The following is a 17,553-nucleotide window of genomic DNA, read 5'->3' on the forward strand; positions in this document are numbered from 1 at the left end:
TGCTGTGTTTTTCAGCTCCATCAGGTCGTTTATGTTCCTCTCTAAACTGGTTACTCTAGCAATTCCTCAAACCTTTTATTGAAGTCCTTAGCTTCTTTGCATTGGGTTGGAACATTCTCATTTAGCTCATCGTAGTTTTTTATTACCCATCTTCTGCAGCCTACTTCTGTCAATTCATCTATCTGATCCTCTGTGCAGTTCTGCGCCCTTGATGCAGGGATGTTGCAATCATTTGGAGGAGAGGAGGCACTCCAGCCTTTTGGTTTTTCATTATTTTTTCATTGATTCTTCCTCATCTTCATGAGTTTGTCTAGTTTTGGTCTTTGAGGCTGCTGACCCTTGATGGGGTTTTTGTGGGGGCCTTTTGTTGTTGTTGTTGTTGTTGATGCATTGTTGCCACTTTCCACTTGCTTATTTTTGTTTCAATAGTCAGGTCCCTCTTCTGCAGGGCTGTTGCAGTTTGCTGGGGGTTCACTTCAGGCCCACTTCATCTGATTTGCTCCCGTGCCTGGAGATGTCATTCAAGAGGGTGGAGAGCAGCAAAAATGGGTGCCGGCACTATTTCTGGGACTTCTGACCTTGATGGGCACCAATCTAATTCCAGTAGGATCGCTCCTGTATAGGGTATCTGACAACCCTTGTTGGAGTGTCTCAACCAGTTGGGTGGCACAGGGAACAGGGCCTGTTTAATGAAGCACTTTGTCCGTTGACGGAGAGGCCGTGTTTCACTGGGAGAAAACCCACTCATCTTGGCTGCCTGGATTCCTTAGAACTACCCGGAGGAGAGGCTAAGTCTTCTGGTCTGCAGAGACCGTGGCCACCCCTTCCCCTAGGGGCTTAGGCCAAGGGAAATCTGAATTCTGTCCCTGAACCTCTGGCTGGAGTTACTGGAGAACCTGCAAGGAAGCCCCATCCACTGAGGAAGGATGAATCAGGGTTAGACCTGAGGAGGCACTCTGGCAGCAGACTGCCATAGCCAGTGTGCTGGGCTGTATGGGCAATCTTGGGACCATGCCATCCACCCTCCATGACTCCAGCAGGGGAAAAGTGCAAGCTGGAGCTATAGAAATGGGTACTGCCCTTTCCTGCCCAGGGAGCTTAGAATGTTAGGCAGTTGCAAGTCCCAGTGCTGGCTGCTGCCCCTCCCGGAAGTACCTCAAAGGACTTAGACAGCAGGCAGTGGTGGCGGGCTCTGGTTGCCCCTCCTCCCGCTGTTTGGTAGGCTTAGGCAGATTCCCGCTGAGAGGCTGTAAGAATCTGTAGGTGGCCTGGCGCCATGGCTCACGCCTGTAATCCCAGCACTTTGGGAGGCCGAGGTGGGCGGATCACAAGGTCAGGAGATCCAGACCATCCTGGCTAACTCAGTGAAACCCTATCTCTACTAAAAATACAAAAATGAGCTGGACATGGTGGTGGGCGCCTGTAGTGCCAGCTACTGGGGAGGCTGAGGCAGGAGAATGGCGTGAACCTGGGAGGCGGAGCTTGCAGTGAGCTGAGATGGCGCCACTGCACTCCAGCCTGGGCGACAGAGGGAGACTTCATCTCAAAAAAAAAAAAAAAGAAAAAAAAAATTCTGTACCCTCCACGTTTGGGATACTAGGTCCTGGTGGTGTGGGTTTGCAAGTGGGATCTTCCAATCCATGGGTTGTAAAGTTCCATGTAAAAAGCACAGTTTCCCCGCTGGGTAGTGCGCTCACTCACTGCCTCCCTTGGCTGTGGATAGGGAGTTCCCCTTCCCCGTGTAGCTTTCAGGTGGGCTGCCACACCACACTGTTCTTCCTTCTCTCTGTGGGTCACACCAGTCTTCTAGTCAATTATGATGAGAGAACCTGGATACCTTGGTTGGTGGTGAAGGATTCACATGCTGATTATGTTTTTTTTTTTGTCATGGGAGCCTCTGAACGCAGCTGCTTCTAGTCTGCCATCTTGGCCCCAGCCCACCTCTTTGCTAATTTTCTGTCTGGGATATCTGCCCAATGCTGAAAGTAGGCTATTGAAATCTCCAGCTATTGTATTGGGGCCTAACTCTCTATTTAGCTTTAATAATGCTTGCTTTATATAGCTGTGTGCTCCAATTTGGGTGCATATATATTAAAATTATGTCCTCTTGCTGAGTTGATCCCTTTATCATTATATAGTGGCATTCTTTGTCTTTTCTTATCTTGTTTCTGTCTTGATGTCTATTTTACCTGATATAAGTTTAGCAATTCCTGCTTTTTTGATTTTTATTCACATGGAATATCTTTTTTTATCCCTTTATTTTCAGTCTTTATGTATCTTTATAGGTGAAGTGTGTTTTTTCTGGGCAGCAAATAAATAGTTCTTATTTTTTCATTTATTCAGCCAGTCTATGTCTTTTGGTTGGATAGTTTATTTACATTTAATGTTATTGATAAGTAAGGACTTAATCCTGCCATTTTACTGTTTCTGGTTTTCTCTTTCTTGTTTGGTTCTTTCTTGTCTTCTGCTAGCGATAGTGATTTTCTCTGGTGATATGATGTAGTTTCTTGCTTTTTATTTTTTGTGTGATCTTATCGTACTATGTCTTGAAAGATTGTTGTAGTTATTATTTTTGATTGGTTCATTGTTTAGTCTTTCTACTTAGGATAAGAGTCGTTTACACACCACAGTTACAGTGTTATAGTATTCTGTGTTTTTCTATGTACTTACTTCGCATTAATGTCCTTTTCTTTCTGATTGAAATACTCCCTTTAATTGTCCCGCATTTTTTGCAAGACAGTAATGATATTGATGAAATCCCTCAGCTCTTGTTTGTCAGGGAAAGTATTTCTCCTTCATGTTTGTTGGATATTTTCACTGGATATACTATTCTAGATTAAAGTTTTTTTTTTCCTTCAGCACTTTAAAAATGTCATGCCACTTTCTCCTGACCTGTAAGGTTTCCACTGAAAAGTCTGCTGCCAAATATATCAGAGCTCCAGTGTCTGTTATTTGTTTCTTTTCTCTTGCTACTTTTAGGATCCTTTCTTTATCTTTGACCTTTGGGAGTTTGATATTAAATGTCTTGAGGTAGTCTTTCTTGGTGTTTTATAACCTTCTTGTACTTGGATATTAATATCTTTCTCTAGGTTTGGGAAGTTCTCTTTTATTATCCCTTTGAATAAACTTTCTTTCTTTCTTTCTTTCTTTTTTTTTTTTTTGAGATGGTGTCTCGCTCTGTCGCCCAGGCTGGAGTGCAGTGGCCAGATCTCAGCTCACTGCAAGCTCTGCCTCCGGATTTACGCCATTCTCGTGTCTCAGCCTCCCGAGTAGCTGGGACTACAGGCGCCCGCCACCTCGCCCGGCTAGTTTTTTTGTATTTTTTAGTAGAGACAGGGTTTCACCGTGTTAGCCAGGATGGTCTCGATCTCCTGACCTCGTGATCCACCCGTCTCAGCCTCCCAAAGTGCTGAGATTACAGGCTTGAGCCACTGCGCCTGGCCCCTTTGAATAAACTTTCTACCTTCTCTTTCTCTACCTCTTGTTTAAGGCCAGTAACTCTTAGATTTGCCCTTTTGAGTCTATTTCCTAGATTCAGTAGGCACGCTTCCTTGTTTTTTGTTCCTTTTCTTTTGCCTCGTCTGTCTCTGTATGTTCAAATAGCCCATCTTCAAGTTCACTAATTATTTCTTCTTGATGCATTCTGCTGTTAAAGGACTCTGATGCTTGCTTCATTATGCTAATTGCATTTTTCAGCTCCAAAATTTCTGTCTGATTCTTTCTAATTATTTTAGTATCTTTGTTAAATTTATGTGATAGAATTCTGAATTCTCTGTGTTTTCTTGAATTTCTTTGAGTATCCTCAACACAGCTATTTTGAATTTTCTGTCTGAAAGGTACATATCTCTGTTTCTTCAGGATTGGTCCCTGAACTAAGTTTACTTAGTTCTTTTGGTGAAGTTATGTTTTCTTGGATGATGTTGATTCTTGTAGATATTTTTCAGTGTTTGGGCATTGACGAGTTAGGTATTTACTGTAGTCCTATTGTCTGGGCTTATTTGTAGCCATCCTTCTTGGGATATTTGGAAGTACTTGGGTGTTGTGATCTAACCTGTATCTACTTTAGGGGACACCCCAAGCCCAGTAACACTGTGGTTTTTCCAGACCCGTAGAGGTACTGCCTTGATGGTCTTAGGCCAGATCTGAAAGAATTATTTGGATTACCGGGCAAAGACTCTTGTTCTCTTTCCTATTTTCTCTCAAACAGAGTCTCTCTCTCTGTCCTGAGCCACCTAAAGTTGGAGGTGGAGTGACACAAACACCCCTGTGGCCACCACTACTCTGACTGTGCTGGATCAAATCTGAAGCCAGCACAGCATTTGGGTCTCACCCAAGGCCTGGTATAACCATTCCCTGGCTACTGCCTACATTCACGCAAGTCCCTGGTGCTCTACAATCAGCAGGTGGCAAAGTCAGCCAGGCCTATGTCCTTCCCTTCAGAGTGGCAAAGTCCCTCAGACCCCAGGTGGGCCCAGAGATACTGTCTGGGCATTAGAGACTAGAGTAAAAAACCTTAGAAGTCTACTTGGTGTTCTGTTTTATTGTGGCTGAGGTGGCACTCAAACAAAACACAGTCCTTCTCACTCTTTCCTCCTCTTTCCGAAGGCAGAGGCTCCTCTCCCCGTAGTCACCACTACCCCAGGCCATGAGGAGTACTATCAGACTACTAGCCATTGCTCCCTTAAGGCCCAAGGACTCTTAAGTCAGCCTGTGGTGAATACTGCCTGGCCTGGGACTCACATTTCAGGGCAGTAGTCTCCCCTCTGGCCCAGAGCATATCCAGAAATGCCATTTAAGAGTCAAGTCCTACTCAAGCCTGTAATCCCAGCACTTTGGGAGGCCGAGATGGGCGGATCACGAGGTCAGGAGATCGAGACCATCCTGGCTGACATGGTGAAACCCCGTCTCTACTAAAAAATACAAAAAACTAGCCGGGCGAGGTGGCGGGCGCCTGTAGTACCAGCTACTCGGGAGGCTGAGGCAGGAGAATGGCATGAACCCGGGAGGCGGAGCTTGCAGTGAGCTGAGATCTGGCCACTGCACTCCAGCCTGGGCGACAGAGCGAGACTCTGTCTCAAAAAAAAAAAAAAAAAAAAGAGTCAAGTCCTAGAATTGGTCACCATGCTGGTACCTGAGGTGTAAGACAAAGTCCCCTTTACTTTTTCCTCTGCTTTTCTCAAGCAGAAGGAGTTTTGCCCCATAGCCACCACAGCTGATAATGTGCTGAGTCTCACCTGAAATCAGCAAGTGTCAGAGACTCACCGAAAGTTCTGGACATAGTACCTGTGTATTGTTGCTGGTTATTCAGGGCCCAAAGTCTCTTCAGGTAGCAGGTGATGAATGCTGCCAGGACTGTATCCTTTTCTTTAAGGCCGCAGGTTTCCTTCTGGCTCACAGTGTGTCTAGAAATGTTATCTGAGATTTAGGCCCTGGAACAAAGGCCTTATAACTCTGACTGGTGCCCTATCCTGCTATGGCTGGACTGGTATCCAAGATGCAAGACAAAGTCCTCCCCATTCTCCCTTCTCCTGTTTTCAAGTGGAAAGAAAGGGACCTCTTTTGGAGCCATGAGCTGTGCAGGCTGGGGTTAGGGGAGGGATGATGCCAGTACTCTTTTGGCTGCCCCAGCTGGTGTCTCAATATATCACATGCCCCCTGAGTCCACTGTATCTGGCCCTAGTTCTGCCCCAGGACTCACCTAAGAGTTGCAGTCCTTATGGCCTAGACTGCCTTTCAAATTTATTTGGAGACACAGAGCGCTGTAGACCACCATGGTGATGTTTGCAGGTACTCAAATTAGGACCACTAGGATTGGTGATTCCTCTCTGGCTAGGACTGGTTTAAATGCTCTGTCTGTGGGCTGTCATCAGCTGAGTTTGGTTGCATTTTCCTTTCTGCTCCAACAGGACAGCACTAAGTTCAATGCCTTACAATTGCTGTGTTCTCCCTCCCCAGCTCCTAGAGATGCTCTCAGCACCATGTTGCCATTGCCAAGTGGGGATAGGGAGTGGAGGCAGTGTTTCAGGACTTTAAAAAATCTCTTTAGTGCTTCCTTCAGTGATACGAAGTTAAAACCAGGTACTATAAAACCAGGTAATGTAAGTGCTCTCCTGATTTTTGGTTCTTAGGAAGGTGTTTTTTTTCTGTGTAGATAGTTGTTTTCTTGGTGTCCTTGCAGTGAGCCTTCTATTCCACCATCTTGCTCTGCTTTCTCTCTAAATATGTTTACATTTACAAATTGTAGGCTCAGTATTTTAGAAATAAAGCATTTAATATAAACTATGTTCTTTGTCCACAGGGTCAATATGTACTATGTCTATAGTATGCTGGTCATGCTAGTAGGGGAAAATTAAGAATATACCTAGAGAAACATAATCATTAAAACAAATGTGTTTGGATCATGATTATGAACTCAAGTGTGAGTGCTTACGTTTTGTTTTATTCAGGATGTTTATGTAGATTATGTAGAAAGTATGAAAGATTATTCATAGTCTATTTTTAAACCAGGAGCAACTATACCATTAAAGCCTAGAATTGTAATTTCAATAGGAATATCACCCTAATTAGGAACACTTCGTCGTGGTTTGAAACACTTCTTCCAGTATATGTTGTAATGAATGAGAAGAGCTGTGGTTTTCAATGATGCTCCTGATATTTGTTGGAACCGCCTTACATAATTGGAGGATTAGGCAGACAGGATTAATCAGGAACTTTCGGTTCTGCTTTGATCTAGGTAAGATAGATACAATCTGAGGGTCATTAATTGAAAGTTCTTTTTTGCAGATTTTTAAGATGTATTTCTCCATCTCTAAAGCGACAAGTTCTTAAACCAGATGAAAATGTCCTGTAAACCACAATGTTCTAAATATTTTCTACATTTTTGTCTTTCTTTGGATCAGTGAATAAAAGAGAATATTATCCTTCTGTATCTTCTTAGGTTGATTTGCTGAAAGCAGATGTAAATTATTAGGCTTGGGATATACTCCTAATAAAACAGAATATGATGTGTAGTAGATCTGAGGAAAAATAATTTATTGAACTTCTTCAGAGTTTTCAGTGCTTCTATTTTCATAACGTATATATGTTTGAGACTTCTGGCTTTTTACCCAGACATTTTCATCGTTAAAAATACTAACGGATTCCTGACTTTCCCAGGCAGGAATGTGCTCAGCTAAAATATCATATTTCTCAGTCTTCCTTATAGCTTGGGGTGGCCAATTACATGCTAAGAGAAGTTGTTGGATGGTTTTAAGGATCCTCAAGGGAAAAACAGATAGCTGGCATATGTTGTTTTTTAATTCACCTTTCTGCTTCCTGCTGCGTGACAAGTGATCATGATAATTGAACTCCAGCAACTATTTTGGACCAAGAAATGACCTTGAAGATGAACATGATGTATGTTGTGTTATGGGAAAGTACGAGACAAGCTTTCATCAAGACTGCTCAATGTTCCCCTCGACTTGACTAAATTTTAGAGGGTTTCTTCCTGAATTTAGGTCTGTGACCTCCTTTTTCTTAGAGCGTTGACTTGGAGAAAACTTTCCATTGTAATTTTTTTCTCTTCCTCTTTAATATATAAATCTTCTTCCAGCTTCTTGTCAGTTTTACAACACAGAAATGTTATTCTCAAGGACTTGGGAGTCAACCCATTGAACTGTAATAATCAAGAAAGATAGCTTCCCAATCTCCCAGTTTCTGTGGGAGGGTAGGAGCCTACTTTTGACAAGCAACACTTAGCAAACACAGATAACGAATCACATTGGCCAACCTTCTCCCTAACGTCTTCCAGTTCTTTCTATTGCCTCACCCCAGGGGTTAAAAATTCTCCCACTTTTTTTTTTTTTTTCCATAGTTGAGTTTAATGTCTGCTCTATTGAAATAGTCCTGAATAAAATTTTCCTTGCCTATATAACTTTATTCAGTGAAATTTTTCTTTGACACCCTGGAATACCTTACTGTGTGAGAGGAGTCTATCTTTATAAAAGAATGATAGTTAATAAAGGAAGAATGAATGAAAGAATTAAACAATTGCCATGATGGGACCCTCAGTGTACTAACTAGCCAAGAACTATCAATGGATGCTATAATCATTAGGTGAAAGGTTATAGGGGAACAAAATATATCAGCAGGGTGCCTAAGTAGTAGTATTCAGATCACTTATTCATTGTATAAGAATCAAAGTATCATTATAATAGAGATATCTAGCTGTTATCAATTTAATTAAATGGTCTCCCTTTAAAATTTTCCATCTTAGTTTTCCTTTGCTTGTTAGAGGGACAAAATGATTTATTTCAGATGTATTTAGAGCTGTATTCAACCATTCTTATTCTGTTGTTACTGGGAAAAAATAGAGTATTTCAGTAGAGACAAGAATTAGAGCCTCATAAAAGACAATAATTATCAAATATGTATCCAGTGTCTTCTTTCTCTGCACTTGGTGTCCACGCTACTGACCACAAAATGGCATGAAGATGGCAGGTTTTAAATCTAGGAAACATTACGAGGGACAAAGTTTAGACATGGTTCTTTATTAGTCTTTGTTCACTTTGTTTTTCACATTATCTGTTTTCATTTGCCTGTAAGGGCATGAGGATATATCCTCGAAATGTAGGGTTATGCATATATATCTTGTATGCTTTTGTAGGTATTGTGCTGCAGGAGGCAACCTTAAGAATCAAATTAATGTTATTTAAAACAAACAAACAAAAAACTAGGAGGCCGAGGAGGGCGGATCACGATGTCAGGAGATCAAGACCATCCTGGCCAACATGTAAATACTAAAAATACTATGTCTCTACTAAAAATACAAAAATTAGCCAGCCGTGGCAGCGCATGCCTGTAATCCCAGCTACTCCGGATGCTGAGGCAGGAGAATTGCTTGAACCTGGGAGGCAGAGGTTGCAGAGAGCCGAGATCACACCACTTCACTCCAGCCTGGGTGACAGAGCAAGACTGCGTCTCAAAAAAATAAAAACCATTTATATGAAACCTTTCTACTAAACAGCAAAGCCAAGTTTTTGCTGACTGAAAAAGCGTAGCATTGCTTGGTTAAATAAACATGATATATAGACAATGAAGGCAACAGAAGAAATTTTAAAAAATGTATATTTTGAGAAAATAGCACAAAATTTTTAGTTAAATGTTTTAGAAAAAACTTTTACAAGCTTTAGCGGTTTAATTTTTTTAAATAATTAATTTAAAATTCTCTTAATATGGACACCAAAATTTCTTAAATGATTATTCCTTAATATTTTTAGATCGAGTAGGAGGAGCTCAAGGTTTGGAATTGGAGAGACCTGGGTTTGAGTCTGTGTAGGTTCTCTCTCTAAACCTCAACCTCATCAAACAACAATAAAATATAAAAGCACTAGTCTTATGGGATTTTGATTAGAATTATGTTTATAAATTGATTGCAAAGTGATAAACATAGAGCCTGCCACATCAACAGAACTCAGTGAATGCTAATGCAATTATTATTTTTACCATTATTACCACCATTGTTACTACATGCATATTATAAGGTCATATGTTCCAAGAGGTTGTTGATAGTGCAGAAAGTCATGGTGCTAGGATCCTCAGACGTGATTGGCAATAACTGTGTTGGCAGTCTTATTTCTGTTTTTTCTTTTTCTTTAATGTTGATAACATGCTATGAAAACATGTTTCTTTTCTTTTTATTAATACTCTCATGACACGTTTACATATACAGGCTTAAGTAAATCTAAGCATACTTATTTTTTAAAGATGCATTATGTGCTGTTTTCTTTCAGTGACAGAATTGTTTTATCAAAGAAAGCACTTTGTAAGCAAGAGTTGAGAATATGTTATTACAACATGTTTCTTTTATTTTTGTATTAGTCCTTATTATGATAGAATAACATATAGAGTGTTTTTCTAACATTTGTTGACTACAGATAATGCACTTAATGTTGTGTGTCTATCATCCTTGTTCAAAAATTTATTTTTACTTTTATTTTATTAACTATACAATGCCTTTGTAGTGAATGTCATGGTCTACTTTTTTCTCTGATTAAGAAATGGATGGGTGTTCCATATTTTATTTCTATATATTCTTTTTAGAACATTTAAAAATGTCAGAGTCGGCCAGGCGCGGTGGCTCAAGCCTGTAATCCCAGCACTTTGGGAGGCTGAGACGGGCGGATGAGACCGGCGGATCACGAGGTCAGGAGATCGAGACCATCCTGGCTAACATGGTGAAACCCCGTCTCTACTAAAAAAAAAAAACAAAAAAAACACTAGCCGGGCGAGGTGGCGGGCGCCTGTAGTCCCAGCTACTTGGTAGGCTGAGGCAGGAGAATGGCATAAACCCGGGAGGCGGAGCTTGCAGTGAGCTGAGATCCGGCCACTGCACTCCAAAAGCCTGGGCGACAGAGCCAGACTCCGTCTCAAAAAAAAAAAAAAAAAAAAACAAAGGAAATGTCAGAGTCAAGAAATTTGTCAGGTGGCACCCATGTGAAGGAAATCAACTTGCCGAAATAAAATGATGTGGTTTCTGCTTGTTTTTGTCTCAGGCCTCAAAAGTTTTCAAATACTTTTGGAAAGAATCTTTAGGTGAAAGATACTAAGAATTTTAGAAATGTGACACTGTGGAGTTAAATGTGAATATTAACTTTTATTGGTAGTAATCAGAACAAATAATGTTTTGGCAATGGGAATATTCAATGTAAGTAAGACAATAAGGAAAAATTATAGTTTAATAGAGTCTTTTTGGAATAGTGCAGGTTGCCATGTTACATCTTTTCTATTAGTGAGAATGTGACAATTTAAAAATGTTTATACTAGCTCAATCCTAAATCTCTCTTGAGGCAGAATGGCCAATTTTGACAAAATATACTTAGTTACATGATGACTTGCCACCAGAGATTGAGCTAAACTGGATTTGTTCTTGGAAACCAGAGCCAGTGCCTTGATAAGGCAAACTGCTCTTCACACTTTTGGAGGACTGCAATGGATTTATTTTTTCCCTGTATTTTATAGAATATGTTTTCTACAAATGTCTCCTGATATATACCTCTTGAGATTAATAAGGCATATAATTTTAAAATAGTACCATTTGTCTATTTTTGTTTTAGTTACCTGTGCTTTTGGGGTCTCAGCGACAAATTCTTTGCCTAGACCAATGTCCTAGAGTGTTTCCCCTATGTTTTTCTAGTGGTTTTATAGCTTCAGGTCTTCTAATTAAGTCTTTCATCCATTTTGAGTTGATTTTGTGTATAGTGAGAGATATAGGGATCTAGTTTCATTCTTCTGCATGTGGTTATCCGATTTTCCCAGTACCATTTATTGAAGAGGCTGTCCTCTCCCCAGTGTATGGTCTTGGCACCTTGGTCAGAAATCAGCTGTAAACATGTCGATTATATTTCTGGGTTCTCTATTGTGTTCTCAATATGGTCTATGTGTCTATGTTTACACTAATACCATGCTCTTTTGGTTACAATAGCCTTGGAATATATTTTGAAGTGAGGTAGTATATTCCTCCCAGCTTTGTTCTTTTTGCTCAGGATTGCTTTGACTTTCTTTTATTTTTTCTTTCTATATAAATTTTAGGATTGTTTTTTCTATTTCTGTGAAATATGCAGTTGGTATTTTAATAGGAATTGAATTGCATCTAAATTGTTTTGGGTGGTATGCTCATTTTAACAATATTAATTCTTCCAATTTATGGGAATCGGATGTCTTTCCATTTGTGTCCTCTTCAGTTTCTTTCATCAGTGTTTAGTAGTTTGCTTTCCTGATAGAGATCTTTCACCTCCTTGGTTAAATTTATTCCTAGGTATATTTTTTTGCAGCTATTGTGAATGGAATTGTAGTAGAAGCCAAACTGTATTACTTGGAGTTAAGAAAAAGGTTGGGGAGAAAACAGGAAATCAAAATAAGGATGTACATTTCTATATTTGCAACAAAATTTTAGATGAAGAGAAGAATGGGATCATTCTGGGATAGCAGGCTAGTGCCCATACATTACATAACACTTTATGTTACAGAAAACTATCTCTTGTAAGGATGGGAGAGGGAGGAAGAGAGAGGAGCGGGAGGAAGAGAGAGGAAAGAGAGAAGAAAGAAAAGAAAAGAAAGAAAGAAGAAAACTCTTTCAATGTGAGTTCAATGTGAGTTTGGCCTGTATTTTCGGTATTTGTTAATCCAGAACAGTGGCACCATAAAAACTTGTCATAAAACTGTAATACCAGTGAGTAAACTTGTTACCTAAAGCTGTCTCCTCAGACAGAAGGTTATTTGTCCAAATCTGTATGCCTGAGTATTTGTCTAAAATTTGAACTGATCTCTCTCTGCTATAAAAATCAAATGTGTAGTCAGGTTGCCGAGAATATGTGTATTCTTTATGTGTTTGCACTTGAGGTTCATTTTCAGGCTCAAAGATGGAATCACAGCCAAAACAGTATTTGGTTCTGAGCTGATTGGAATTCAAGTGACTGGGGAAGGATGATTCAAAAGTTTCCTTCTGCTGAAGAACAACAGATGTCATGAATTAGCAGATTATCCTTCTTCCAATATTATAGTTGGAGAAGCTGAGTTGAGAAGGCACAGAGGAGGAAAGTTGTAAATACAGATGAATCATTCCTGAACTTTGATTATTTGAATGAACAATAAGCTCTGTAATGCTTTTGAAAGGCTTATTTTTTCACCTTCAAAAGAGATGCTTATTTGTTTATGTGTATGTTTGGCATAACATACTATCTTTGAAAATGAGTGTTCTTAAGTACACCTAAAAGTTTATAGTGTCTTAGTAAATTACACAGCTTAAAGATATTTCCATTGCGCTTTTGATACCCTATCATTTGGTCTAGAGTTTCTGGAGTTGTTATTAGTGTAGGGGAGTCAGAAATTTCCTGTGTAGTCTTTGATTCTAAATATAAAATAGTTTATTTTATAATTTATTGTTTTTTCCTTTAATGTTCTGTTTTCTTGGGAGCGATATGACAGCTATACAATCCATTTGGAATTGTGGGCCAATTGAACTGCCACCTGGATTACAAAAGAAGGGAGGGGTGTTGGATGAGGACAGCCGGTACTCTCTTTTTCTCTGGAAGTCCTAGAGGATGAATATTTTCACAATATACTGGAACCAAAAGACAAGGTTTAAACAAATGAGTTGGATGGACTTTTGATTTATTACCTTTTCCTTTGCCAGAGAATTTGCACTTCTATGTGGAAAACTTAGATGAAGTAGCCAGGTTTCAATTTAATATGAAATTTATCCAAACCTTATTAGCACTAAAAGAGAAGCCATAGTTTGGCTCTTTTCCTTTAGGCTTATGCAGATTTACAGCCCAGACGTGGTGATCTTTCATTCTCCTGCCCAGGTCTGAGATTTGAGCTTCATGGATTTAAATACTATTGTTTGTTTATATATATGTATATTTTTCTTATTTCTTAATACTTTTCGATAGCAAATACATTTAGAATTAGTAATAGTTGATTATATTCTATCATATGCTTGGTTTTGTCTATTTTGCCAATATTTAACCACATTATTTAACTTGCTTTGATTTTTTTCATTTAAAATAGTATTGGCTTATTTCTAAACTATTATTAATATAATGTGTTTTATAGAAATTGTGTATACTTCAAAATTCTAAAGAGGAAATAAAATAATCTAAAATCTGATACCCACAGATAAATCATGGCTTGATGCATATTTGGTGATTTTTTTCTTATTTATCACACACACACATACACACACACACGTGCATGCACACACATACATATATTTTTGTTTCAGAATAAAAAGGGATCATACTGTTTAAACAGTTAAGTGTCTTATGCTTGTTATTTAATTTTCTATCACAAACATTTTCCCTTTTGGTATCAAAAATAATATTTATAAAAATACCTTCCACATTTTATTATTGAAAATACAATTTTTAATTACTGAATATAAGTTTTAATTTATTTTCCTCTGGAATCTATAATATCATGGGATCAAAGAACAGAGCCAATGTAAATTTTCTACCAGTTTTACAGCTCATAATCATGGAAAGTTGTTGGCTATCTTTATGGTTCTTTTTAGGTGCTTTGTAAGACAGTCTATAAATATTAAAATGTCAAATATATGTGAACTAATTAGCAAATGTAATTTCTTTTTTTGGAAACTATGTTGCCTAGTCTGGCCTTGAATTCCTGGGCTCAAGGGATCCTCCCACTTCAGTCTCTTGAATAGCTGAGACTACAGGTATTCACCACCATGCCTGGCTAAGGACTGTAACTTCAAAGAGAATACTTAATGATTTGTAAACTAATACATACACTATAACTGAGTTTACAGATTTGTAGATTTCCCATAGAATCGTTTTTGGTTAAACTCATTCTTTCAAAAATAAATGTTTACTGAGTGCCTACTATGTGTCAAAGGCTATTCTAATCAGTAGAAATAAAGCAGTGAACAAGTTAGATTCCCTGCCCTCTTGGAGAATTATATATTCTAGTGGAAAGCCAAAAATAAACAAGTGTGAGTAAGTAAATACATTTGTGGTAGCTAGACACAAGTGCTATAAAGATAAATAAAGCAGAGTGAAAGGTGGTAGAGTTTTGGGGGATCCGTATGAGATGGGCCTATTTCAGGTTGCTTGGTAAATGGAAGCCTTTCTAATAATAAGAAGGGAATATTTGAGCAGGAGAATTGTTACGGTCTTTGGCATCAAATATAGACTGCTTTCTCTTAATCATAACTTTATCTTATGGAATAATCTTCACAAAATAGCAGTTAGCAGATATTAGTTTTAAAAATTAATCAAAGGAAAAATTTAAAAACTGAAACCAAAACAAATGAAAACCCAAGCCTATAATGTCTCCTTAATATGCAGAAAAGAAATGGTAAACACCCATCCTGGTTGTCAGGGCACTCTGCATTCTGGCCTTTGCTTTTCTTTCCAATTTAATCTCTCACCTCACTCCAATATGTTACTTGCTTATCAAACACATAAATTTATTTCTTGCGTATGAACAAGCTGTATTCCTCCCTCTGGCATTGCTTTCTCCTTTATGTTGGGAATGTCTTCCTTTCTACTTTTCCAAAGCAATCTATTTTTAAAGACATAACTCCAACTCTACTTTCTTATTTATTGAATTTGGATTTATGAATTATAATTTTTGGTTATTATAGATACATTTAACTATTTAGCGTGAGATATATAAAAACATTTTTAATGTCCAGAACCTGTTTTCTTGCCTTCTTAAATATTTAATAATAAACATCATTTAATCAACCTCAGTGATACTGTACTGATTTGTACACTGGTAAAAGCATTCATATCTTTACTATTTATTTGGTAGCTTATCTCTATATATCCATTTCTGCCTCCACCTACTTATCAACCTGTGATTCATCCATCCATCCTTCCAATCTATTTTTCCACTCTTCATCTATTTACCCATCCATTTACCCATACTAACACGTACACGGACACATGGCTTTGAATACAAAATATATCCAAAATAACATTTATATTCTTTCTCTTTAACTAGACTTTAAGCTCAGTCATACAGGTCATAGGCCTCTCTGTGGTCTTAGCTGTACTTGAGTGACAGGATTATATAACAAATGCTCCATAAATACTGGTAGAGGATGAACATCCTAAGTTGAAAGCATCACTGAACTGTTTGTGAAATGACCTTCTCTAGAGTCTATTTTTAGCTAAATTAATAATTTAGGCCTTGTTGGTATTCTGAGGGAAGAACAGAAGAACCCTTCTAGTTCTGTGATTCAATAAATCTCATAGTAGCTGATAAAAACATGCTCGTCACTTTACTTTTTCATGCCTCTTTAAACCCATTTATAAAACAGAGATAGATTTTTTCCTCCTTCATAGAAAGATGAAATGACATGTGTAAAATGCACATTAGCTTTTTAGAGGAGAGACAGTAGGTACCATAATACGTATTCAGCCTCACAAGAAGTGAGCTTTCCTCAGTCAGTGGTTTTCACATAATTTTCAGCAAAGGCTAGGGTTCCCTTTCCTTGAAGAATCTCCAGGGGCAACTAGAAGTATGAGACTGGGCTGTGTGTGAGCAGGATAGTCACTGCAGTTTTCATCAGAATAATCATACATTTGTACATTGTGCCTACACTTCTGGAAAGGTTGGCCTCTGGAGAAATGTCTCAATTTCCTCTTTAGTAGAATGGGAAAAATAGTAATTCACATTTCAGAGGGCCATTACATTGATTGAATAAATTATTTTAGAGAAAATGCTTGAAATAGTACCCAATACATGGTGTTAGAAAAGTGTTAGCTGCTATAATATTAGTAATCTTAGAACAGTGTTAGCTGCTATAATATTAGTAACCTTTATTTACACATCTTTACCACATATTAAATATTCTCAGCTTCATGTGCTTTTTGATGCTTGTTTGTTGTTACTAGAAGATATGCCAAGGAGAGTGGGAATTTTTGTTTCTTTTGTTTCATGGTTTTGTCTAGCTCCTAGAGCAGCGCTAGTACATAGCAGACACTCAGTAAGTATTTATTGAACAATAAATCCTATTAAGTTTTCTTTCCTTGCTAGGTCTTCCTTTTACGCTGTCCTTATTGTATTTTCTGGTAGTCTTTTTCCCTTGTGACTGGTATTTCTATTCTAATATAAGCATGACACCTAGATATATAGTGCTGTTAGAATTATATGTAAACTAAAAATAAATAGGCTAAGAGGGAATGCCTGTGAATGCGATGATGAACTTCATGAGAACAGAGATTATTTTGCTAATTATTTTATGCTTAGTGATTAGCAAAATGACTGGTATATAGTAGTGAACACTTAATTCCTTTTGATAAATGACAGAATGAACATATAAATGACAGAATGAAATAAAATGATACTTTTCTTGACTACTTAGCTGGTTTTTTTTTTTTTTTAAAACTGTGTTTCCTACAGGTCCAGTTTTAAGATAGAAAGTTTCAGATAGGAAAAATATTGTAACTGTAAGGTAATCTTGATGTCATTTTATGTATTCTGTTACACACTGTGATAAGCCACCATAGAGAAAAGCTTATATAACTTAGAACTTGTCTATTTTATTTCATCCTTAATTTTAAATTGACCAGTGATTCAAATTCCTAGCATAGATAAAAGTAAAGAAGATTAAAAACTGGTTGCAAAATATATACGCAGTTTTGTTTTTAGAGAACCCCTGAAAGAAGAGAGTTGTAAAACATGTGAATATTCAATTTTGCAAATTGAGTTGATTTGCCATCTTAAAAGCAGAGTAATTTTGTTTTAATTTACACGGCCTGAAGACAATAATCATTTTTAGGGGAAAGTTGCTTACTTAACAGGGCAGAGCCCAAGAATTTGCTAATTAGATACTTGATTCCTGAAGACACATCTGATTTTTGAGTGTATGAGGTTGTGTCCCCAAAAGTATTCATGTATTGACTTCTTCAAGGCATCCTGAAAAGGTGGATGGACTTTAGATCCTATAGAGATTGAGTCTACAGTAATGTGGCTCACTTGGAACAAAGGCTCATGTCATACACAAAACAGCATAATAAACAATCCTGTTGATGGGCTCAGTTTACT

This window comes from Theropithecus gelada, chromosome 4, assembly GCF_003255815.1.
Source record: "Theropithecus gelada isolate Dixy chromosome 4, Tgel_1.0, whole genome shotgun sequence".
In the NCBI taxonomy this organism is placed as follows: Eukaryota; Metazoa; Chordata; class Mammalia; order Primates; family Cercopithecidae; genus Theropithecus; species Theropithecus gelada.